General features: G+C 40.8%; 1 long non-coding RNA gene across 1 annotated transcript in view; it reads left to right on the top strand.

Moving 5' to 3' along the window:
* The window catches only part of LOC128415094 (uncharacterized), a 53941-nt gene extending 39194 nt beyond the window's left edge, over window positions 1-14747 (top strand). Inside the window, exon 2 of the long non-coding RNA XR_008330855.1 lies at window positions 14293-14747. This is a non-coding gene — a long non-coding RNA (uncharacterized LOC128415094). The remainder of the gene's footprint in view (window positions 1-14292) is intronic.
* Window positions 14748-25701: the final 10954 nt, after the last annotated feature.

Genomic DNA, 25701 nt, shown 5'->3' with positions numbered 1-25701 from the left:
TGCTCTTGCCCAAAGGAGCAGGCAAGCAAAATTTTGAGGAAGTGGGCCAGAACTGCTGCTTGATTTCCCAGTGAGAACCATTCCCTTGTTAGGCCCAGCATACTCCTCGTAAGTGAAAGGCAGTCATTTATTTATTTGTTCAAAAACATTCCGAAAATGCTTAATATTGTAAATCTCTAAGCAGTGTGCCAGAAGTAAAATTTCTACAGATGATCAGACAGTTCCTTCAGCTCACCTGGTCTCAAGTTGTTTAGGGCTTTATATGTTAGCCATAAGACCTCGTGCATGACTCAGTTTCTGCATCTTTCGTGATTTTAACCTAAACATGTAACATGTCCCCTTGCACCAGCAGGGGAGGCGGGAAGGAGATAGATGGGAACTGTTTATATTTGTAAAATTGTTCAAAAAAATTGCATTCCCAAACAATTTTACAAATGTAGAATATGAATATCACCAGACCAACCAACAAGATCACAGGATGCAGAAGTAAGGAATATCTCATACATATGGGAAACAAGGGACAGATATGATGTGTTTTCTTGCAGATCAAAGCTCAGAGTTCAATTTTCTTTGGAATATGTTGTGGTTTTTCCTTTTCTTGTAAGCAAAAGATCTGAACCTAAACAAACTCTTTACAGAAAGATTCAGATCTTTTCCTCTTTTACCCCCACAAACAAACTTGAAAAGCAGAATATGGGATTTCTCCATTTTTTCAGTTGAACGAGTATGCTAAAAATTAGAGCTGAGTGAATAATTAGCCACTGTCAAATTGTGAAATGTCTGCAGGCATAGTATGATTATTTTTTCAAACTGATTGATTACTAGAATTTACAGGTCTCTTCCCCCCAACCGTACCACAAACAATGTGTTAAGAAGTGTTAGATTTTTGGTATTCACAAGCTGTGGCTCTGAAAAATTTATTTTTAAAGGTCACCCAGAATGTTTTTAATCCCTGACTAGATGAGTCCAACTCTCATAATAGGGGGAAAGGCTTTTAGACCATTGCTGATTGAGAACAGAATATCCCATGAAAAAGCAGAAGTGTAAGATAAAGCAGCATGTTAGACATATCACAGAAAGAAATTAAACTTTTCCTTCTTCTGGCCCTTGCTGAGCCCTGTTTCTATCTATCAAAGAGCCTAATCAAGAGTTTCTATCAAAGAGCCTGATGTGAGATTTATTGGCAGAGTAGAGATTTTATTCTCTTTCATCATGGTCACATAAAGTACTTACAGAAATGTGAAGTTAAAGTACCAGTTACTTATCCCTGTCTAGTATAGTTTCCTGCAGGCAACGATGTGATGGTGTTGCTTCTGCTGGGACGGAAGCAAGGCTTACAATGGACATCTACTAGAATAATGTATGAATAATTTTTTTAAAGATCTCTTTCACATCACAAATGCAAGCATGCTGTATATAATAGGGGAGTGCATTGGGTCTGTGTGCATTCCTAATTACGAGGTGAATTGGGGTGGTTTTAATGTTTTCAAGTTGGATTGCGCTATTAACAAGGCATCCCAAAGGTGGGTTAGAAACCCCTTAAGCTTTCAAGTCTTTCTGTGGCCTCAGTTAGACGAGCACACACATAGAGAACAAAACAAAACCAAGATGACTAGGAAAAAAAGCCCAGAGCTCAAGAAGGAAGAAGGGAGCCAGAAGAGATCTTTCATTTGACAGACAGGTCTAAGTTAGCACTGATGGGTTGAAAACTGTGCTTGTCTGTTGCGCGAATGATGATTTTCTCAGCGCAAATCAATGGAGAGAGCTCCACAAAACTCCATGGGGGTAGACTATGCACACCCCACCCTTGACCCTTAGGGTAACAAGTCAACACAAGTCAGCGAAGAGGTTTCCTTCTCTTAGGAAGGAGAGAATATATCTGAGGGTGGGGTGGGGGAGTGTGTGTGGTAACAGGATCCTTGCTGGGATGTATGTGACATTTTCCCCACCCCCGTCTTCCGTAGAGATCTATACCCTTTCCCTCCAATCAGGTAGATGAGTGGGATGGGATGAAGGACCACTGAGGAAGAGGGATAACACCATGCCATGCACCAAATAACATCACTGGGCACACCAGGATCTTATTTGAGTTTGGAATAAGCTGAGCTATTTCTGAATGGGTGGGGAATGGTTAGGTAATCCTGAGTGCAGTTCTGAACCTGACTGTGTGGGTTCTCTCCATCACTAATGAGAAAAGCAAAATATCAAGGCATGAGTCAGTAGGATTAAAGCCAATGTGATATGTCAGTGCTGGCATATTTATTCACCATTGCTGGTAAACCACTTGCTGCTATCTGCTAGCAAAATATTTCAAAGTGTTGCAGTGGGTCAGTTGTTACACAGCACACAAATACAATATGCCCCCTTGTTCAGAGAGTTTAAGGACTAGAAAGGCTGTGTTTTGTGTGAAAGTCCAGTGGATAAGTTTGGATATAGCAAAACAATCAGTTCTTTGTACAATACATTTTGTTCCCAATTTATATTGGAGTCCACTGTTCCCCTCAAGGTTATGCTTCTGTTGCAGGAATGGTCTACTTTTGGAGCACTCCAACTGCAGTGCATTTTACCTCAGGAAAAGACACGTCATTCATTTTGTGTATTTAGTGTTATTGTGTGATTGCTCTGTGCTACACGGGTAATTTTTCAGTATTATTTAGGACATAGTTATGAATGATGTACTTCACATCCCATGCCAGTTTGTAAAATCTTTCTTCTTTCTTTCTTTCTTTCTTTCTTTCTTTCTTTCTTTCTTTCCATTTTATTCTTTGGGTGCTGGGTTCCAGTCATGTGCTAGACAATGTTTGGACTAGAAAGCCCTTCCAGAAAGGTACAACAAGGAGGGTATGCTTCTGCAGCAACATGATTTTGTAAACATTTTATCTTTCTATAAGTAGTGTAGAAAGATCTCCATGTTGCCAATACAGTGGTACCTCTGGTTACGTACTTAATTCGTTATGGAGGTCTGTTCTTAACCTAAAACTGTTCTTAACACGAAGCACCACTCTAGCTAATGTGGCCTCCCGCTGCTTCAGCACTTCCGCCGCGTGATTTCTGTTCTCATCCTTAAGCAAAGTTCTTAACCTGAGGTACTATTTCTGGGTTAGTGGGGTCTGTAACCTGAAGCGTATGTAACCTGAAGTATATGTAACTTGAGATACCACTGTAATCTGAGAAGCCATCAGATTTAGACATCCATGATCTAGGAAAGGGATATACACGACTGTCCAGCATCTTATTCACTCTGGTGTACATGTGCAAAGGCTCTCAGAACATGTGAAAGCATATAAATTTTGCTAAACACAATATTTAGTAAGATAACCATCACTTTGGGTTTTGTCCCTTGCCACACAAACCATCCGATTCATTGAGTGGCTGAACATCATTAGCTAGTATTTGTTTCCTGGGAAAGTGGATACAGGAACCTTCCACCTGAAAAGAAATCATTACTTTGCCCATGGAAAGAAGCACAATCCATTTAGAGAGTGCCAGACAAACAAATGCAGAAACGCCTATAAATAAATAAAAGAGCTGGATTAAAACCATTAACTTCCATGTGGGATCAGTGCTAATGAGTCTCTGTAGAGGTGGTGAGAGAACCATTTGCCATAAATAATAATAATAATAACCCTTTTCACATGTACAGCAGCACGGAAAGTGTGAGAATTATTCATAATGAATAATTTACCTGGGCAAATTGAGCTTCCTTTGCTGCCTAGGATAAATTGTCTGAAAGGAGATCAGTTTCCCCAGGACTTATTCATTAGACTTGTTTTTTAACCTTCTCAACAAAGAGAATGTTATCTATACAAGTGATCTTGCCAAAACCTGCATTTCGTGGCTCAGAATTATGCATGTTGTGGGGCTCGTAATGCTCCAACATTACAGTCCCATAATTCAACTCCACCTTGGATTTTAATATGAGCTGGAGCTGAAGTAAATTCCTTTCTTCTTCCCACCCACCAGGCTCCATTCCCCATCCTTCCTATTCCATTGTCTGGTTGCAGTGTTCCAGGCATAAGGAGGCCTGGGAAATGCAGATTTCCCAAGGATTACCTCCATGCAAGGTAGACTTGCGGAAAAGCACATGGGCCAGGTATACTTGAGTCTGACGTAATTTTTGACAAGTCAAACAACATAAAGGAAAGAGGAGACCATATGTGAATAAGTAGGAGAGACTTTGTATAGTTGGGAGGGTGGGTGGGGGAGTCTTGGAGGTTCACAGATCAGTAGGGAAGGAGGAAGGAGGGGTGAGAAAGGGTCTTCAATTTCCACTGGGGGTAGGTTGGAGGAGAGATCAGGGCACAATGGGAGTCAGATGACATTGGGGAAAGGACTGAGTCCAGCTTGGACCCTAATCCCAGTTCAGGAAGGGGGGAGGGTATTTGTTTTCCTTTTCCAACACCAGATCCTTCTTTTCTTCCTCCCTATCCTAAATATCTGCTCATATTCTCTTCCTTGAATAGTTAAAAGGGCCAAGCTAATATGGAAATCAAAAGTGAATAAGAAATAAGTTGCTTAAAAAAGAAAAAACACAACCCAAATATATTCAACTGCTTCACTGCCTGAGGCCATCAAGGAGGAGTACACGGTAAAGTACAAAATACAAATACAAATTCTAAACCCAAATAAAATCAATTCTGTGAACTTTCAGAACAATGAAATGATTTCTACAAATTCTGAAAACAATGAAACCATAGATATACAGTTACTATTTCGTAAGTGCCTTGAGACGTATACCTCAAGGAAAGCCTTTGTACACCTTAAGGACTGGAGTCCAGTTGGCTGGCAGTGTAAGGCAAAAAGCCTCATTTGACTTACAAACTAAGCACACTTCTGGGGCAGGTGGCAGTCTCAGCAGTGCCCCATGTGAGGACCGCAGTTGCAGGGCAGGGGTATATGGTGTGAAGTGGTCCTTTGGGTAACCTGGTCCTTGCTTTTACATACACTTGCATATCGCATGATGGCCTTCAATTGAACATGGGAATTGCTTGCATTGGGAAGTATTATTCTTGAGGTGATGCAAGATGTTTTGACAGTGCGGCCAGTAAGCAATGGTTATGGATCTGTAGTTATACACAGAACCCAATTTTTCAGATCTTTTATACAAGGGACATTTTCTTCCGTCTACAAATGTTGCAGCAACATTATATTTAGGCTCAGTAGCACCAATGAGAAATCACCAGTTCAAGACAGCTGCCATCTGAGGTGAAGGATAATAGCCTCATCACCACCCTTTCATGTGCAGAAGCTGACTGGACTGGTGGTTGGCCTCAGTACTACTGCTAAGAGGACAGCTTCCAACAGGCAGCAGTTAAGGGGTGCAGAACAGGTCTTGAGGTAAACACTGTTTTATCTTCCAGTGGAAGGTATAGTAGTTGGGATAGGCTCTCACAGTGCAGCTGTGACAGTGATGCTGTAACTGGGAGGCCAGATCCATTTTGACGTTCCTCTCCATTGGTTGATCTTGTCAGGAGGAGCAGGCAGGCAGGTAGGGATGGGGGAAGAAATTCAACTCGTTTTGCATTTAAAAGCAAACCCAATTAATCTGCCTTTAATCTGCAGAACAATATGAGACCCAAAACACAGCCATCCTTCAAAATTCGCACTATTCTGAATTTTGCGATTTAGTTCCTCAATCAAGCAGTGTGTACAAAAATGCAAAGCGTGCATTAAAGTGCATATATCAGTGGGGCGACGGAAAAGGAAAAATACATTTTAAAAAGTGTATATTAGGAGGAATTGGAACTATCATGCTGTTGAATTTTCATGAGGACTCTTAAAAAAAAATCACAAACTAGTTCTGAGAATGTGTAAAACTGGGTTTAAGTCTGGGAAAATGAGAAAATGAGATTGCTGCCACCAGCACCTACTGCCTGGGGCTGTTCCCTCACTCTGTCTAATATTAGGGTCAGCCCTAGTCACAAATGTTGCTATGGAATAGAGTTGAGACTTAAGCGCCATGCAATCTTATGCATGTTAGTCCCACTGTATTCAGTGGGGATGTATTTCTAGTGTGTTCTTTGGAGTTTTACTCTCTCGCTCTAGTTAGGTGTGCTTTGCACAGCAGCCTAAATGTCCTTTAGACCAGTCAACTTTATTGACTTTTTCAATATAACGTAGTCAACAAACTGAAACAAAATAACAAGTGTGGCTACATTCTTTCCTAGCATGCATTAATACATCTGCAAGGAACAGTGAACTAAATGGAAGATAACAAGGTGCCATTTTCCTCCACTGCTACAGTATTTTATAGTTTATACATAGTTTATCAGATTTCAAGACTGATTGATTCAAAGGCTTGTTATACAGAACAATGCTTTATCGGTGTGTAAACAAATGCTTTCTAAAAAAAGAGTAAAAAACAAACCATGGTATTTGATATAATGGCTTATCAAAAGGAAACATGTGCTTGTAGATACTAGAATGATTTTTAATGTGTAAAGTCACACATATTAAACATTTTATTATACTGCTAAGGTGCGTCCTTCTGTCATTATATAGATATATGGTGTTCCTATCAATTAAGAAATGTTTTATGAAAAGAATGGCTTTTTGCAGCAATGTTTAAAATAAGTTAATTTATTCATCTCTATTCACCAACATAATCCAGGTTTTATTAAGCTTTTTTATTTTAAAAAATGAGTTAATAGACTTGCCAAAGGGGTCAGGCAGTATTATGACAGTGGAAGATTTGTCCACTGAGAAGAAGCCTGAGAGATGGAGATTACTCACTTTAACAATACTCACAAGTGTCCTCAACCCAACTGCAGATTCAAGCCAGCTCTCTGGTACTATGGAGAACTATAGACAATTAAACAACTGTGTTGATAACTAAAGCACAGAAAACTAATGGGGAGTACAACCAAGCACAGGTAAGAATTTATTATGGGTCTTAATCTGTGACCATGAAAGTTGACTTCACCATCATTGCATTTGTTGCATGCTGGGAAGCAGAACATGTTTGAGAAGTGGATACTCTCTTATAAAAAGGTCTAGATCATGGTAGCTGACATTTGGTCTTTCAAATGTTGGGCTTCAGTTCCTAGCAGCCACATCCAGCCTGGTCAACTGATTTTCCTTTACTTGCATTACACTTGTATGAATAGCTTAGGAAGAGAGAAAAAATAACTGCTTGATATTCTTATGTTAGATAGAAATGAAATATTATTTAAAAATAAAATAAAATCACAAGCCCGATTCTGCTGTTCAAAAATATGGGGACAAGAGGATTTTCTAAAATGAAATCAAACCACTTGAAGATTCATCCAGTACTAACCCTTCATTTAAAAGGGAACGTAAGTAAGTATAATCTATTGCAGTACTCTGGAAAAGAGTTATAATTTGATATTGTTGTAACATGATTCACTGCCTGAATTTCTATGGCTGCATTCAGCAGTGTGTTTTTATTCTTACATGTCAGAGCTTACAATTTTATATCTGCAGATTTCTAATTAGGACCATGTGGTTGAGCTTTTTATTTTTACATGCAGAAAGGGCTGTGTGATTCCTGTAGGCTCTGCCGATTGTAAATGTGTCTATCTCCCATCTAACTTGTGGCCCAACTGTGGGCAATAAGAAGCTAATTCTGAGAATGATCTTTGGTTACATTAGATTGCTGTAAATTGCTGCTGTCCTCTAATGGCTTCTAAAATCTAAAACTGAGCCAGTTATTCTGAAAAGCACTAAAATGATGAGTACAGGGCGATGGAAACGTCGTTATAATTAGTGCAAGACAGGCATATGGTGTTTCCTTCACATCTATAACTCTATTGACACCACTGCAGGTCAGGCATTAGCCCCATGACACATCTTCACTTTCCTACAACAATATGAGAGCTGTGCTTCTCCTTGGTCAAAGGAAAGTGAAATGGAAAGAAGATAATAGCAAGCTGATGTGGTTAGCCCTAGAAACTGCATCTTCACAAAAAATATACAGGGGGTGCTAGGAAGAAATAAATGGATTACTGTACATGTTACGTTAAAAGGGACACGGGTGGTGCTGTTGGTTAAACCACAGAGCCTAGGACTTGCCAATCAGAAGGTCGGCGGTTCGAATCCCCACGACGGGGTGAGTTTCCGTTGCTCGACAATATGATTTTTAAAAGCTTTGTGAGCTTTAACTTTGTCGTACCACAAATATGCATGCCACCCAAAAATGTTATTAAACCCTTCTAAATCCAAAATATCTGTGTTCTCAAGTAGTAGCCATTCCTTCAACCAGCAAAAAGCTGCTGATTCATAATAAAGTTTTAAATCTGGCAGGGCAAATCCCCCCCTTTCTTTTGCATCAGTTAATATCTTAAATTTTATTCTGGGCTTTTTGCCCTGCCAGACAAATTTAGAAATATCTCTTTGCCACTTCTTGAAACAATCCATCTTATCCAGAATCTGCAAAGTTTGAAACAAAAATAACATTCTAGGCAATACATTCATCTTTATAACTGCAATTTGACACAACAAGGAAAGCTTCAGTTTCGACCAAATTTCCAAATCTTTTTTCACTTCTATCCAACATTTTTCATAATTATCTTTAAACAAATTCAAATTTTTTGTTGTCATATTTATCCCCAAATATTTCACTTTCTTAGCCACCGTATTGTCAGGAAAGCATTATATAACGTCTGGACAAAATATAAGGATTTGTTGGAAAATAAAACTCCTAGGTGGTTATCGCCAATGGAGGCGAAGGCTGTGAAAAAGCTTAATATGGGGTTGAAATGGCCGAAATATTGGGAAATTGTGGAACGAGAGGGGGACAAATGGAAATTGCAGAGTTATGAGAAACTAAAAGATAAAGTCTGGCTTCATTATTATCAAATAATGGAGGTCTTTAAGTCAGACAGGAAAAACGGCTTTCAGGTGGAAAAATCAAAACTTGAGACAGAATTGTTAGAGTCCAAAACTAAGAACTTGTCAAAAATGTATAACTTGCTGCTGAAATGGAATACACAGGATGAAACAGTTAAATCAGCCATGATTAAGTGGGCACAAGACATTGGTCATAACATTATGTTTGAAGACTGGGAACGGTTGTGGACCACCGGTATAAAGTTCACGGCGTGCAACGCCCTGAAAGAAAATATTATGAAAATGATTTATAGGTGGTACATGACCCCAGTCAAACTTGCTAAGATCTACCACTTGTCTGACAATAAGTGTTGGAAATGTAAAGAGAATGAAGGTACATTCTTTCACCTCTGGTGGACGTGCCCAAAGATTAAGGCTTTCTGGGAGAAGATTTATAATGAAATAAAAAAGGTATTTAAATATACCTTTCCGAAGAAACCAGAAGCCTTTCTCTTGGGGATGGTCGACCAGTTGGTATTAAAGAAGGACAGGACATTCTTTATGTATGCTACAACAGCAGCAAGAATATTGATCGCGAAGTATTGGAAGACAGAAGAACTACCCACTGTGGAAGAATGGCAGATGAAAGTTATAGACTATATGAGACTGGCAGAGATGACTGGCAGAATCCGAGACCAGGGAAAAGAGACAGCGGAAGAAGAATGGAGGAAATTTAAAGACTATCTTAAGAAACATTGTAAAATTGTGGAAGGTTGAGACGTTGTGGATTTGGAAAACATGAGGTTGAATGCTGTAACCATTATGCAATATGAAAAGAAAGGTTAAAATTCATTTATTAGAAATTAGGGAAGGATTTGTTGATCAAAATTAATTAGAGATTGGAATGCAGTAAGGGGAGGTATGAGGAGGTCGGGAAAATCTTTTATGAAAATAGGGTTTGAAATTATACATGTGGTGTTTTTTGGTGTTTTGTGTGTGTGTATGTTTTTGTTGTGATTTGTGTTTTTATAATTTGTGAAAAACTAATAAATATTTAATTAAAAAAAAAAAAGAGAGTTTCCGTTGCTCGGTCCCAGCTCCTGCCCACCTAGCAGTTCGAAAACACATCAGAGTGCAAGTAGATAAATAGGTACCACTCCAGTACTAATATGAGAATGATGTGCATGATGGAAAGAGGATAAATATACCAGTTGTGGGGAGGGAGGGGGGTCGCGACTCGGCAGAGTCAAAGGGAATGTATGGTGCTATTACAATTTGTTGGAAAAGAATATGTAAGGAAAACAATAAAAATTCACTTAGAAAAAAAAATAGGTACCACTCCGGTGGGAAGGTAAACGGCGTTTCCGTGCGTTGCTCTGGTTCGCCAGAAGTGGCTTAGTCATGCTGGCCACATGCTGTACACCGACTCCCTCAGCCAATAAAGCGAGATGAGCGGCACAACCCCAGAGTCGGCCATGACTGGACCTAATGGTCAGTGGTCCCTTTACCTTTACATGTTACGTTCTGGCAGTTCCAGATGAGATAATGCCTCTTGAGTGTGACTTCAGATGGTGTCAGTATAACCCATTAATCAGTATGCATTTTGTGTTGCCCTCCTTCATGGCCCGTCTACAGAAACATCAATCCTCTTATATTTCTCCTCCATGTGGAGAAACAGGCCTGGCTCATACACTTGCCTACAGGGGTCCCTCCATTGGCATGGTGAAGATGCAAGCACTTGTCACAACATAATGGTTGATAATGCACAGATAATTTGGACCATCCTCTTCAGAAAAGGATTCACATTTCCCCCACCATGCTTGCAGAAGGGACCTTTAAGTAACAGTATGATCTGTGACCACAATCTGTTCATAATGCAAGCATAATGCAAGCTTCTTCCTTCTTAGAAGTGGCATGCAAATTCATCATTTGGCAGTTGTTTAGTTGCTGCAAATCCATATTCCAGTTTCTAATGCTGCAGAGACTTGTGGCACCATGCAAATCAAAGCTCTCCAGCAGCATGTCCAAATTTACCTGGACTATATATGTAATGCATGCAACTTAAAAATAATAGTAATTGAAGTGTGCTTGATGTTCTTTGTTCTTACAACAAACCTGTGAAGGAGGACATTGTTGAATCTGTTTCATGGAGGCTTAGCAATAGTTACTTGCTGAAGTTCTGGCTAAATACTATTCAGAGACAGAAGCTGAGGTTATATATAAATCTGTGTCTGAAATATACCACTTTAGGTGGCAGTCCTGCACTTTAGACAAGTGAATATTCCTCCTTAATTTAGAAGAAGAAAAGAAATCCCTACATTCGAAAAATTAACATTTCAAGGAGAAGGCAAGGATAGAAACCTTTCTTAGTAGTTTCTAGTTTCCCATGTGTAAGAAGTTTTTCTTTTTTAATTAGAGGATCATTCAATATTATCTAGGTACAACCTAGATAGCCCAGTCTGCCCATCTGATTTGCTGTTGATGAGAAATAAGCCTATGGCAGTGGAGATACTTGTGTACAGTACTATTATATGTTGATGGAGACCCTTCTCTGAAAATTCCCCACTCCTGAAGAAGTGGAAGGAAAAGTGTGTACACAGCGCTGGAGATTAGAGAGAAGTGGACTGCTGGGAGGATGGAAGGGATGCTACTGCCTTCTTCTTCCTGCTAGTACAAAGGAAGACACAGGTGACATGAATGGATCACAGCTGCTGTGGAGCATTACCCAGATACTCAAAGAAATGGCATTAAAGGCAGGATGTTGTAACGTTGGGGAGAGGTCCATGGATGGATGGCTATTTGAAGGATTTACAGACCATGAACAGGCTACAGAGCAAGTGAAACAGAGAATCTAGGAGAAAAAGAGACATATTAAAAGGAGATATGGTATGGGGAAAGAAAAAGAAACAGGCTTCACTTAGGAAGCTCAGTGGTATGCCAAGAGAAAGAGAAAAGGAGAAGTGCCACAGATGCCACAATTAGTTTAGTTTATCCTACTTTATTACTCCACTGAGTGCTGCACAGGTGAACCAAAGGTATGGCTGCAACAATATACACACTTACCTGGAAGTAAGTTCCATTGAGCTCAATTAGCTCTAAGTAGGTTTGCATTGGATTGCACTGTGAATCTTTCTCCAGAGTGATAATACATCTAGTGCAAAATAAAACATTTGTACATGATTTGGAGTCCTAACCTAGATGGAGTTAATACTCTCAATTAAATAGACTACAAGTCAAAATAGGTGCATTGGATTTCAGATTTCAGATTTTATTGTGGCCACAAGGATAGAGCATTTGGCTCAGGGATAGAGGATTTTTGCCAGAACATAAGTCTACAAAGCCTCAAGTTGTCAAATCGGACAGCGCAGCCAGAAGGATTGTGTCAAAAATCAAGATAGCTGTGATTGTACACAACAGCTTGATTCATAGTTACGGCTAGCTCCATCCTTCATTTTTCGACATCTTTGTCAGAACAATTTCAATAAAAGCACACATGATCGAATGTTCTTTTACCAGGTATCTCCTCCAGAACCAAGACAGGTGAAAGAAGTTATTCAGACAGGTGAAAAGCACTGGCTGCCTAAAGATATAGATACACAGCTGGATCACCTGAGCATGTTTATTATGGGGCTCTCTTTCCAGATGCTCTCATTCCCTTTGGTACCCACTATGTTTGTGGATTCAGAAAACGAGTTCTTCCTCCCTCCAAGGGAAAACTATGGTAGTTATAAAGAGGTGGGAAGTGAGGCTCAGAAGTGATGCTCAGAAGCAGAGGTTTGTGCTACCAACAGCTGAAAGGAATCTCCTGTTGTGCACCTGGCCAGATGTACCCTACTTCTTTTCAGCTCTCCCCTTGATACACTATCTGGGTAGCTTTTGAGAAGACAGCATTGCGGAGTCAGGGGACAGAGCTGGCGGCTTTGATTTCCTCTCTGCATGTTGCTCTTCTATTCCTTCAACTCATCTTTGCAACTGACACAACTCTGGCTTAAAGGATTTCCTCCCAATGCTTGTGTCACAGAAGGACCTCTGTTCTCACTGGTGTAGCATCACATGGAGAAGGTCCTGGATTTAATCCCAATCATCTCCAGGTAGACTGGGAGAGAACCTTGCATGAAACCCCAAAGAGCCACTGCCAGTCAGTGTAGACAATACGAAGTTAGGCAGACCAATGGACTGATTCAGTATAGAACAGCTTCTTGCGTACCCAGGTGTCCCCCGCCTGATGGACTGTCTTAAACCATGGGCCACAACAGGTTCTACTGGGGTCAAATCAGACCACAACTTTATTGACAACAGATTTAAGAGGTTTGGCATAGGCTTTGGTTAGACTACACCCCTTCTGGCCCTCTGCCAGAAGTACTTAATATGGGGTCAACTAGAAGAAAGGGACGTGGGTGGTGCTGTGGGTAAAACCTCAGTGCCTAGGACTTGCTGATCGTATGGTCGGCGGTTCGAATCCCCGCGGTGGGGTGAGCTCCCGCCGTTCGGTCCCAGCTCCTGCCCACCTAGCAGTTTGAAAGCACCCTTAAGTGCAAGTAGATAAATAGGTACCGCTTTAGAGCGGGAAGGTAAACGGCGTTTCCGTGAGCGGCGCTGGTGCAGGCTCGCCAGTGCAGCTTCGTCACGCTGGCCACCTGACCCGGAAGTGTCTTCGGACAGTGCTGGCCCCCGGCCTCTTAAGCGAGATGGGCGCACAACCCCAGAGTCGGTCACGACTGGCCCGTACAGGCAGGGGTACCTTTACCTTTACCTTTAGAAGAAAGGGAGTTCTTGACCTACATCAATGAGTAGCTCCCTCTCTGGATTGCACCTGGGGAGTGCTGTGCCTCTAGCCCCCACCTGGGCATCTGGACAGAAGCATCTCCCCTGGATAACTTAATGGGATTTCCCATTTTCTGGAGGGGCAGGCAGAGGCTACAAACTCCCCTCCATCCAAGACTACGCCTACTCTATGCCTAAATCTCCAAAGCTGTGACTATTGCTGCAAGGATGGTGAAAACCTGAAAGGACCTGAGTGAAACCAGCAGGCTCAGCCGGGTCCACCACCGCCACGGGAGTGGCCTGTGCCCAAGCCCGCTCGTGATTGGTCAGTTGTTTGAGCAGGCTGGGTGGCAAGCTCAGTCCAAGGATGTCCTTTGCCACCAGGGAAGTGGCCCAGAAGGCAGGGCCTCTGCCACTGGAATCACAATGGGCTGGAGAAGCACAAGCCCAAAACAGCACCCACCTAAGAGGGTAAGTGTACTCAGGTGTAGCTGTATGAATGGATGCTCCTGGTATAGCACACAGCTGGACTGTAGCACTGGAACAAAAACAAGGTGCTGTGAGCCTGGCATTTGATATTATGTACCACTCTGTAGATTTAAGATACTTCTAATAAGAGGGAAACTAGTGCTCTGTGTTTGCCTCCCATTTCTAGACCTGTAAATTACACCAAAGCAATCCCTTTCATCCCAATGAGAGAGTTCATTGTGTTTTGAAACATTCTTTCACCTTTTCTTCTAGATATTCACCTCTGGATGGATTGCAGGTTCAGACCTGTGCTCAGAAGGGACCAGCAATATTGTTTTAAGGTTATTGATTTTAAAGATGGCAAGGGAGAAATCCGGGGTCATTATGCTGCAAGCACCTGAAGTGAGAAAACCTGTGACAAGGAAATAGGCTTCTGCAAAGATATGAAAGGGCTTTGGAATTGATGGAGAGCCACATCACACTAAAGCTGTGTGAACGCTGGAAGACACCGAAGCATTACAGTTTGGCGAGCTCAAATTGTAGGCCTGAAATCCAGCATTATCTTTAATGACTTGAAGAAGTGAAAATATTCAAGCCCAGGTGTCGAATCACAATTTCTTGCAAGGCAGCTATGGACTAATTCCAGATGTTTAAGTTGCTTTGCCTCAATGCAATTCATAAAACACCACTGCCTTTTCTGCTTTTAGGAATAAAGTACTGGATAGGGACTATGTGTATTTCACTTGACATCATATATATAAAGTATAAACTCTCAGTTGTATATAAATAAACGTTGTTGTTTTTTTAAAGCAGAACTGAGAGGTTAGACACCTCCCCTGTTATTTCACAATGCACTGCAGAAGGTCTAAGTGCTTCTATTAGAAAATAATATTTTTGGGATCAGAAACTTTGAGTTAAATTGAGGTGCAGCTTTCTATCTCTAGGTGACAGCCACCAATCTTACTGTATGTGTGACCTTAGGTCACAGGTGACTAATCTGTGACCATCCACTTGCTATTGAATGCCAGTTCTCATCAGCCCAGCCAAGATCAGGGATGGTAGGAACATATGGGGGGCACAGTTTAGCCACCTCTGCCTTATCATAACAGACTCAAGGCAACACAGAAATTGTTACTTCTATTCACTCCTCCAGCACTTCTTTGTACTGCACACTTAAAGGTCTCAGTGCTGAATCCTTGCATCACCAGGACAAAACAACAGGGGAGCCTCTGGGTACTTCAGGATGCAAATGATAAAAAGATTGATATTCAACAGTGCTAAGTGGCCAAGATTTACACTGTCTTGGGGGCTTTGCCCTGCCAGACCTACAACTGTATTATGAGGTGGCTTGTCTGTGTTGGTTAAGGGAATGGATAGTTTTGGAGGATGCACACATTCTAGATCTGGAAGGCCACAATATGACATTTGTATGGCATGCATGTCTTTGGTATGAGAAAGTGAAAATATGTAAGAGTTTTATAAACAGTGTTGTTAGGAAAAAATTATATAGCGTCTGGAAGAAACAAACAAACAAAAATGTTGGAAAGAAAAACACCCCTATTCAGTCTCCAACTGAATCAATTACAGTTAAGATAATAAACATGGACAGACGGTGGGCGACTTATAGAGACTTGTTGGACTTTTCAGAGAGTGAACCTAGAATGAAACCAATGGAAGAAGGAGCCATATCACTGATTGCTTAGAGTATCATCAAATATATATATTTAAAATAGATAAGAAAAATGGTCTTTTGGACCATAGCTCACAATCTGAAAAAGAGTTATTGGTGAATAAGGAAAATTTATTATCTAAAATGTATAAACTATTATTAGAGTGGAAAACAAAAGACAAGCTGGTTAAAGCATCAATGACTCACTGGGCAATGGGTATAGGGTACAATATAGAATTAAATCTCAGGGAGAAACTTGGGAACAATGGTTTGAAGTTTTCTGCATGCTATACACTGAAAGAGAACTATATGAAAATGATTAATAGATGTTATTTAACTCCAAGTAAATTGGCTAAAATGTACAATGTGGAGTCGGACTTGTGTTGGAAATGTAAAGAAGTAGAAGGAACATTTTTCATATGTGGTGGGCATGTAAAAATGTAAAAGAATTTTGGGAAATGATATATGATGAGATGAAAAAATTAATTATGTATGCAACAACAGTGGCTCGGATCTTGCTAGCCCAGAAATGGAAAGTGAGGGATGTCCCCAGCAAGGTGGATTGGCAATTTAAGATGTTAGAATATGCAGAGTTAGCAGGTCTAACAAGTAGAATAAGAGAACAAGAAGAACAGCTATTTTAGGTGGAGTGGGAAAAAATTGTCGAGCAAATTGAAAATAATTGTGCATGGTTAAAAATGCTGGCAGTACTAAAGTAAATTCAACAGTATAATAAATATTGAAGTGATGTACGATGTAAGATAGGAAAATAGAATAAGATGGATTTATCAAAATATGCAGGAATGGTGGGAAGATTAAATGAACCTTGGAAGGGGAGGGAGGGAAGTCAATAAATGTATGGTATTATAAAAGGTGTTTAATTTGTAATGTAAAATTTGAAAATTTAACAACAACAACAAACGATTTACTATGTCTCAGCATCTAAGCATTAGAAGACCTGACAAACCAAGAGGGAAGGGATCTCAAAGTAAGGTTCCTGCAAATATTTGAGTTGTGTGGCTGTTGCTGCATTATATTTTAATTGGTCTGGAGGTAAGCAATGGAACATGGAGGCAGCCAATGGAACCTTAACACTTCTTGTGGAGCAATGTCTGAAACATTCCATTCTGCCCCTTCCTCTGTCCTGCTTCTGCATAAGAATATTAGAATCTTCTGCATAAGAATATTAGACTCTAACCCAAAGACCCATCTCGCCTAGCACTCTGTTCTCACAGTGGCAAACCAGATGCCCATTTGAAGCTTGCAAGCAGAACCTGAGCAAAACAGCACTCTTGCTACCTGTGATTCCCAGCAGCTTGAAGTCAGAGGCCTGCTGCTTCAACAACAGAGGCTAGTAGCCATTGAAAGCCTTAGCCTTCTTTTAGGCATGGGTTAAGACTACCTACCTCTTAATTGGGGAGGGTGGGGATACCAGAGTGGGTTGTAAGAAATTTATGTCAGAATATGAAACCAGCTAATCATTTTGACTAGAAGAAGAAAAAGGTTTTAATCAGCCAGTGAATCCATGTCAGAAGCCATTTCTTCTCCGTGAGAGAGGACTATTTCATCTAATATCAGGCTTGATGAGAATAATTCCTCCGTAGCTATCTAAGAAGTCATGCCACTGTACATCAAGAGACATTAATTTTGCATTGGCATGAAGTAATGTAATTTCATAACAAATCTAATTTATAGTGCGTTGCAGAAATTAATTATGTTAAAGATATTTAGAGCACATATTTGTCATGCTGTGACAAATTGACAGACTACATGTCATATTACATCAACACATCCCTGACGTGGCCCTTTGAAACAGCATATTTTGATATTACATTTTCCAGTATTAAGAGCATTGATGAAAAGATTTAAATATTGCCAAATATACAGAAAATCAAAAAAGAAGAAAGACTTTGCCAATGTTTAAAGAGTGGCAGATTATATAGAAAATAATACAGGGAAAGCAGAGAGACAAATATACTATCCCTCTTATGGACCAATTTTTGCGTTGCAAGTGCACAAGCTTTTAAGTCTCAAATAACAACTTTCAGTGGCTATAGAACTTGTGGGAAACCACTGACCCTTCAGATGTTGCTGAACTACAACTCCCATCAGCCCCAGCAAGCATGGCCAATGGCCAGGGAGAGGGAAGAAATTTGATTCAGTTCACATTTAAAAGTGAATCTATCAAATTTGCACTTTCTGAATCAATGTGAGAACCAAAACACAGAAGCCCTCCAAAATTCACACTTTCCTGAATTTTGCAATACAGTTATCCAACCGAAGTGTGTATATTATAGAAGTGTGTGCATAAACATGGATATATATGTAAAACAACATGCAAAATGCATAATATTTGGGAGAAATAGTTGAAAAAAATGTGCACATTAGTCAAAATTGCATGCAAAAATGTGTTTCATTGGAGAAATTTGAACTAAAATGCTGAAGATTATTTTTTTCTTTCATTGCAAGTTGCCTCAAAAACACAGCAAATGGGACATCCATTTACTTTTCTACCTCCACACCCGCAACCCCCCAGAGCTGATTTTGAGGTTCCACAAGGAGCTGGAAGGGGCAGGAGAGGGAGGGGAAGCTACAGTGCACAAATGGAAGTCAGTTGCACCAGCATAGCTGCAGCAATGAATACAGCCCTCTACATTCTCTCGTCTTGGATACCCCTGCTTTTCTGAATAAAGTTTGTGTCTATGAGTTTCTGTTTGTCTCCCTAAAAGCATCAACAACACTTCAGCAAACTGATAAATGACAAAGAAGTGAGTAAAAGCATATGTGCTGACTATTTGTGCTATTTGTAGATGAGATATAGGGTGGAGGAGAGACACAGTCTCTGACTGCTTGTGGGAGAAACCCTGGAGAAGATGGTTCTTAGGCAACAGTGGGGAGTCGGGGACCTGTCTCAACAACTGTTTCATAGGGGCAAGACCTACCCAAGATGAGCTGCTGTTCCCATCATGTATTTCACTCTTGTGTTAACTCCAACCTGCACAGTGTGATTTACTGCTGGCTCGCTCCTGACACATAAAAATCTACATTTTTAATTCTATCAATGCTTTGTTTTATCTGTCAAGGAAAAGGACAGAATAAATATATAATATTAGTAATAATTATTATCAATTATTAATTATTATTATTATTAATAAATTAATAATAATTAGTAATAATTCTACATAACATGACTGCGGTATTGCTTATCTCCTGTTTTTATGTTTGCACATGTATTCAGCCAAGTAGTATTCAGCCAAGCATATTTCCTATCCACTTGTCCAAAAATAATGCTTACTATTTCCCAGTCACACTCTTCTGCCCACACTCAAATTTGGCTTTTTTTTTTTAATTGACAAATGTGGTCTAAAACCTTAACAACCGGGAGTGTGACTATGTGCTTAAGTTCATGAAAGGGTTGGTAGCAGTAGCTCTTCCTCCATTCATCTCTCAACAGCTGTTTATGTTTTATTTTAAATCTGTACAAACACTTCCTTCTAATCCCTTGATCTGTACAATAATTACCCTTTGTTCCAAGATGTTAAAGGTCCCTTTGAACTACTCCAAAAGGCAGTTTTCATCAGTTCCCTTCAAGGCAGCGCCACTTTCATCATTGAAATAAAAAATGGACACCATAAAAAAATGCACACTGAAATCAAAGGAAGAAAACAAAGGTGAATGAACAGTGCCTTACAACAGGATTCAAGTCAGGATAGCCATAGAAAACTATCAGTCATTATTGCTGTAAATTGTTCTTGATTTGAATGGGGGGGGGAGAGAGAGACCCCACTGTACTAAAGTGAATATCTTCCTAGTGTTATCTTTTGTGTTTATTTGCTCCACTCTGGCTTTCCGAAAGTTGCTCATTGTTTAACACAGCCAGGAACAAGCATATTAAACCCCCATCTTGTTGATAAGTAGGCGTTGTTACTTATGGATATCCTGTTGTGCTGGCCTCCTGTAGGCTTGAATTTTCCCGTTGTTCAACTACGCTGATTTCAGAGCAGCATTCGGGCTGGAATACAATGCCACTTCAACAACCTGTCAATACGGGATCCAAAAATAGTCTCGGTATTAGCGACTGCAAATCACCCCCTATCTCTGTGTATGTTTACGCACGGCAAAACACAAAAGCAGCTGAAAATCACCCTTAAAAATGTGTTTTTGAGCAGCACTCGAAAACCATAGCTTGCTGGATAACTGACAAAACAGAAATAAACAATACATGTTTCAAGCATAATGTGAATAGGCAATGAGGATTAAATTAGATGCATTCAAATCCGTGGCCAATCATCAGAAGTTTAACGCATAATTTAGACTCCTGTATAAGCCAAACAACTAAATAAAAGTGGGAGGAGGTAAAGCAAGAGAATGCAGAAACCCCTCTATACATCAATAATGTAATTTTATGGGCTGACCATTAAATCAAATTAAAGCATATTCAATTTAAACTGCACCCTTTCAGTATTAAATGGCAAATTTCTACTCATTTGTCCTATCAGAACAGCTGTGTTGCATGAATTTCATGCTGCTTTTATTTGGCATGTGCCCTCAACACAGCCCTTTGCCTTTAAACCAAAATTACCCGGTTAGCTGTGCAGTGAAACAAAGCTCTTCAAATTTTCCTCTATAAATGGGTATCTCTCTGATTGGCTGTTGCTGCTTACAAAAAAATAATAAAATGACGCAGCACATCATAGGAAAAGGAGATGGCAGACTGACTTGAGTACTGGAGAGCTGGGGAGAGAGGTTATGCTTGTCTGTCCAAGATGCAGAATTGAGAAAATGAATTTCCAACCTAATGTATATCAAAGAAAAACCATGTCACCATAGCTTAGTGACAGACGGCATATGATTTGTATGTAGAAAGTTTCAGGTTCAATCTCTAGCATGTCCAATTAAGACCAGGCAATGTAAAAGACCCGCCAACTGAGATTCTAGGAAGTAGCTTTCAGGCAGTACAGACAGTATGAGGCTAGATGGACAAATAATATTGGTTCGCATATTAATGTTATTTCAGTTCTACATACCCACCAGTAATTTAGCAGCTTCTGAATGTATGGTTAGATAATTTCAAAGCAGGAACCTGGAAATTTAGTTTCCAGCAATGTAGGGATTCATCAGCCCATGCTCCTGGCTTTATGAATAGCTCCTGTCTCACACTCTTCTAATCCTGACCATTTTTATTGTCCTTAATAAAACAAAGCCATACACTTTTACTTTAACCTGAAAATGGAAAAATAAATCTATGTATCTTTGTAATGTGAGACATCTAATCCTGGGGCTTAGCCATGTTCCTGCTTTGAGCAGTATAAGAATAGCAGGGCTCCAACATTTCTGAATGTGTGTTTCTGAAATTAAATGTACTTTTTTTTTAGTGAGTGGTGTTTGTTGAGTTCCCCTTCTCTGCAGTTCATTCTATGCCATTTTTATGTGGTTCTTCTGCTTCACTGCATAATGCCTTCCAGTCAGAGATCACACCATGCACAATGCCACTGTAATGCTGTGGAACCAAGCCGCTTTGGCTACATGGCAACAGCACAAAGTCAGAGGGAGGAAAAGGAAGCTGGTGAAAAAATTCTGCCCCTGTTCACAGCACTGCCTCCAAATTGCTTGAAACAGGACACTTTTGCCAGGACACCCATAAAGACAACTCAGGAGACCACTGTGATGGAAAATATTATATCTTATTCAAATTATAGCATCTTGAAGGTTCTGTAAACAACAAATCAACCAGATTAACCAAAACGAAACATAGTCCAGGCAAGTAATTTCCCCAAGGCAGGAAGAATCCGCTCCCTCCACACTCCTGGGCATACCAACAAACTCATCCTGTGGCCTAGCAGCCCCTAAAGCCTTGGGTATGAAATTTGACAAGGACACCATATCTGCACCAGTTTGGTCTTCATTCAGATGTGCATGGAAGTCTAAAGGATACCTCCAGGCCCCAAAGCCAAGCCAGCGGTAAACAACCCAAGAATGCCCTTAACCTAATAATACCACAGATATTACTCCACCAGATCTTAAAATTCTCTTGATTGCCCAGATAAAAAGCCAATTAAAACAATTTTTAAAAGCCACTCCAGCACAAACAACTGCCGACAGTATAAAATCGGGAAAGAAAAAAGTGAGTCCCAAGGCCATTCAGGGGTTTCCCACAAAATTTCTCCTCAGACTGCTCAAACGGGAAGCTACTAAAATCCCATACTACAGAGGGAGGGAGGGAAGGAGGGAGGCAGTAGCATGGACACCACCTAAGATGTTGTTGTTGTTTTTCTGAGGCAATCAAATGTACTGCAACAACATTGCTTTCTGCCGTGCTTTATTAACATGCCTCAGTACATTGGTAAGATTTTGTACACCTGTATAGATATATTTCTATTTGAGTTTGCTGTATAAAAAGCATTTATCATTATAACTGTAATAAAGAAGGAGAAAAGACTCAAATGAACTAAAGGAAACGAAAATATCAGAAAACTAATTCCCTACCCAAAAAGAAAAAGAAAAGGAATTCATGAAGAGCATCATCTAGGGCAGAGCTAATCAGCAGGAGAACAAAGTGGAACTAAAGACACCTCTCATTCCTATTTTTGAGCTGCAAGATTAAGTCTGAATCCGTGAATAATATTATTTTACGGAAAGCACATAACTCATTGGTTAAATACAGAGGAAGCTGCCTTATACTGATTCAGATCATTTGTCCATCTACCTCAGAATTCTCTGCATTGGATATCATACTGACCCCAAATGACTTACCGTATTTTTCACACCATAGGACGCACCGGACAATAGGACGCACCTTGTTTTAGAGGGGGGAGAACAAGGGAAAAAAATTCTTCCGCTCTCTGCCCAGCGCCCCTTCAGCGAAGCGGCAGGAAGCGCTGCACAGAGAGTGGGAGAATTTCCCCCCTCTTGTTTTCCCCCTCTAAAACAAGGTGCCATTTAAGGTGCGTTCAGGCGGCTACCTCGGATGCCTGGAGAGCTAGAGTGGTCAGTGCGCACCGACCCCTCTCGCTCTCCAGGCTTCAGGTTCCTTTCGACCTGCTCTTTGGGGCTGGCGGGGGGAAGCCCACCACCAGCCCCAAAGAGCAGGTCATGGAGCAGCGGAAAGGCGCAGCGGAGAGGCTGCTGCCATAGTCACGCGTCACTTCTCCAGCTGGGAGAGGGTCGCGGGGCTATGGCTTCTTTAGCTCCGCACGCGCTCTCCCGGCTGGAGAGGTGACGCACGGCTATGGAGACTCCTGCCATAGCCGCACGTCACCTCTCCAGTCAGGAGAGGGTCGTGGGGGGCTGCTTTAGCTCTGCGCGCGCTCTCCCGGCTGGAGAGGTGACGCGCGGCTATGGAGGCTCCTGCCATAGCCGCGCATTACCTCTCCAGCCGGGAGAGGGCCGCGGGGCTATGGTGTCTTCACTCCATAGGACGCACACACATTTCCCCTTCATTTTTGAAGGGGAAAAAGTGCGTCCTATACAGCGAAAAATACGGTATCCTCTCACAAGAACAGAGACTTCCAAAAGCCAGGGGAGCAGATAGAGCTCCTAAACTATGACATGGATCTGGAAGACCTTGATATCCAGGGAGAGACCTAGCCAGGCCTCTCTCCTGATAAAACCCTGGAAGGGTTCTCAGAATAGGTCCATGCCTCACTGTTTGAGATAAATCGCCTCCCAGACCTACAGGGTATCAACACCAAAAGCTCCATTCTCAGACAACACATCAGAGAAGGAGCAGCTGTCTGCTAGATGATGCTCAAGAGTAAAGGGTTCGTTGGGAGTAATTGCACTCCTCAGGAGTAAAAAGTTCATAGAAAGCAGGCTTAAGCACCTGCAGCAGTGAGAACAGGATATATAAACCTTCAGTTTAGGTCTGCTAGTTGTTGTAGCAGCACTTGGCCTTCAACTACTTGCAATCTAGCTTGCCTTCTGGCTGGTTGAGAAATGTGAAGTTTGTGAATCCCACTAAGGACTGATGTGATCCACAATTCCCCGACTAATGTGCCACACTGGCAGTGGCAGATCTTGGGGTCTCAAAATTCAGCTCTGCCCTGTGCAACACCCAAATTCAGTGCCCTGTCACCTCTCATACCCCATTCTAAATCATAGTTGTGGTTTCCCAGGCAGCACCCCAAGACTCGGCACCCAGTGCAATGAACCAGTTGTGCTCCCCTTAATCCACTTCTGACATTGAAAGTTAGCTATCCACTGGATTTCATCCATTCTGAATATTCTGGTGCACATCTCAGCAAAACCAACATGTCAAAATGCAACACCCCCCCCCCATTTTCATAGAAAACTTTTTGAAATGTACATTTTGGGAAGAAATACACTAAAATAACTTTTTTAAAAAAGCGAAATAACTTCCTGAGATGATGGGATTAATTAACAGTGTCAGGGTGCGAAGTCTATACAGTTCTAGTCCTCCCAAAGTTTTGAAAAGCGCTCACAGTGAATATACTGCACAGTCACACAAAAATATTGTAGCACAGTCCACCCTAGGGAAGAACCGTTTTGAGTTGCTTTTTCACATGATGGATGTGAGTGATTTCATGAGCAAGAGCCACTGTCCTTTTTGTATTACATTTCAGCAATCCTAGGAGAAGGAAGTAGCTAAAGGCATCAATTTTGATACATATATCCTTTAAAGCCTTTAAGTTGGCTACTGCGACTTTAATATACCCCACACCTGGTTAAGATTCTTGTTCTGTTCTGATCATGCTGCTGTAATTAGCCCCAAATATCAGGCTGAGAATATGATCAGAACAATACAATCAATCACCGGACCGTGCACAATTTTGATAGCACGAAAAATGCACGCAGTTATATTTTCCAGCAAAAACTAATATTTCACACAGAAGAAAGGGTTGATCTCCGAGCGCAGAGGAAAAGAGTTTGCAAGCTAAAAAAGCTGACAGTCAGCAGGGCCACGTGAAGGTGAATGCATAAATCAAATAACTATACCATCTGTTATACAAAAAAAACAACCACCTAAAAAAAACTTAAGGGGAATTATGTGGCTGATATTTTCTTAAAATATCTTTCTTCACAGTGTGCAAGAATATATCTTGAGAGCTATCTGAGGAAAACCTAGGCATTGGGCTAATTAGCAAGTGTTGGGCTCTGAATTCATCTGTATTAACACAAGTGAGTCACAAGTAGAAGTTATTAACCATGCAATCCAATTGTCAACTTGAGAACACCTTAATAAACTCAACTTTCTATCGGACACCAGAAAGCCAATTTGAAAATACTGCATAATGCAAATGTACTCATACACAAATATATTTGCACACAAATCTAAAGAAATGAGGCTGGATCTGCATTATCATTTGTAATCAACAGGGATAGATAAATCTTCTGCTCTGTGTCGTAGAATTATAGAATTGTACAGTTGGAAGGGGCACCGAGAATCATCCAATCAAACACCCTGCAATGCAGTTATTTCAACTAAAGCATCCAAGACAGATGACCATTCAATCTCTGCTTAAAAGCCTCCCATGCAGGAGAGTCTACCACCTCCCCAGGGAGCCCGTTCAACTGTCAAACAGCTCTTACTATCAGAAAGTTCTTCCTAATGTTTAGTCGGACTCTCCTTACTTGTAACTTGAATCCATGGGTTTGGGACCTACTCTCTGGAGGGAGAGAAAGCAAGTTTGTTCTATCCTCCAAATGGCAGTCCTTTAGATATTTGAAGATGGCTATAATATCTCCTCTCCTCTTTCCCAGGCTAAACATACCCAGCTCCTTCAACTGTTCCTCATAAGGCTTGGTTTGCAGACAACAATAATAAATGATAACAACAATACAGCATCCTTGCTGTGATACAGTGGATGCCCACTATTTTCCCCCAAATTGTTTTTATTAAAGATTTTCTGGGGTTAAGAAAGTACATACATCGTCTTTATTTTCAGATTGTAAAGTCCTTTCTACAGATCAGTTACATTCAATGTGAGACTTTGATGTTGTATACAGTATAACAGGGACTTCCAAATCCCAAGAGACTGTGATCTACTCACAGG

This window comes from Podarcis raffonei, chromosome 6 (assembly GCF_027172205.1).
Source record: "Podarcis raffonei isolate rPodRaf1 chromosome 6, rPodRaf1.pri, whole genome shotgun sequence".
Taxonomy (NCBI): domain Eukaryota; kingdom Metazoa; phylum Chordata; class Lepidosauria; order Squamata; family Lacertidae; genus Podarcis; species Podarcis raffonei.
The sequence above is the reverse complement of the archived record's forward strand: the minus strand, read 5'-3'. Positions and strand labels throughout refer to the sequence as shown.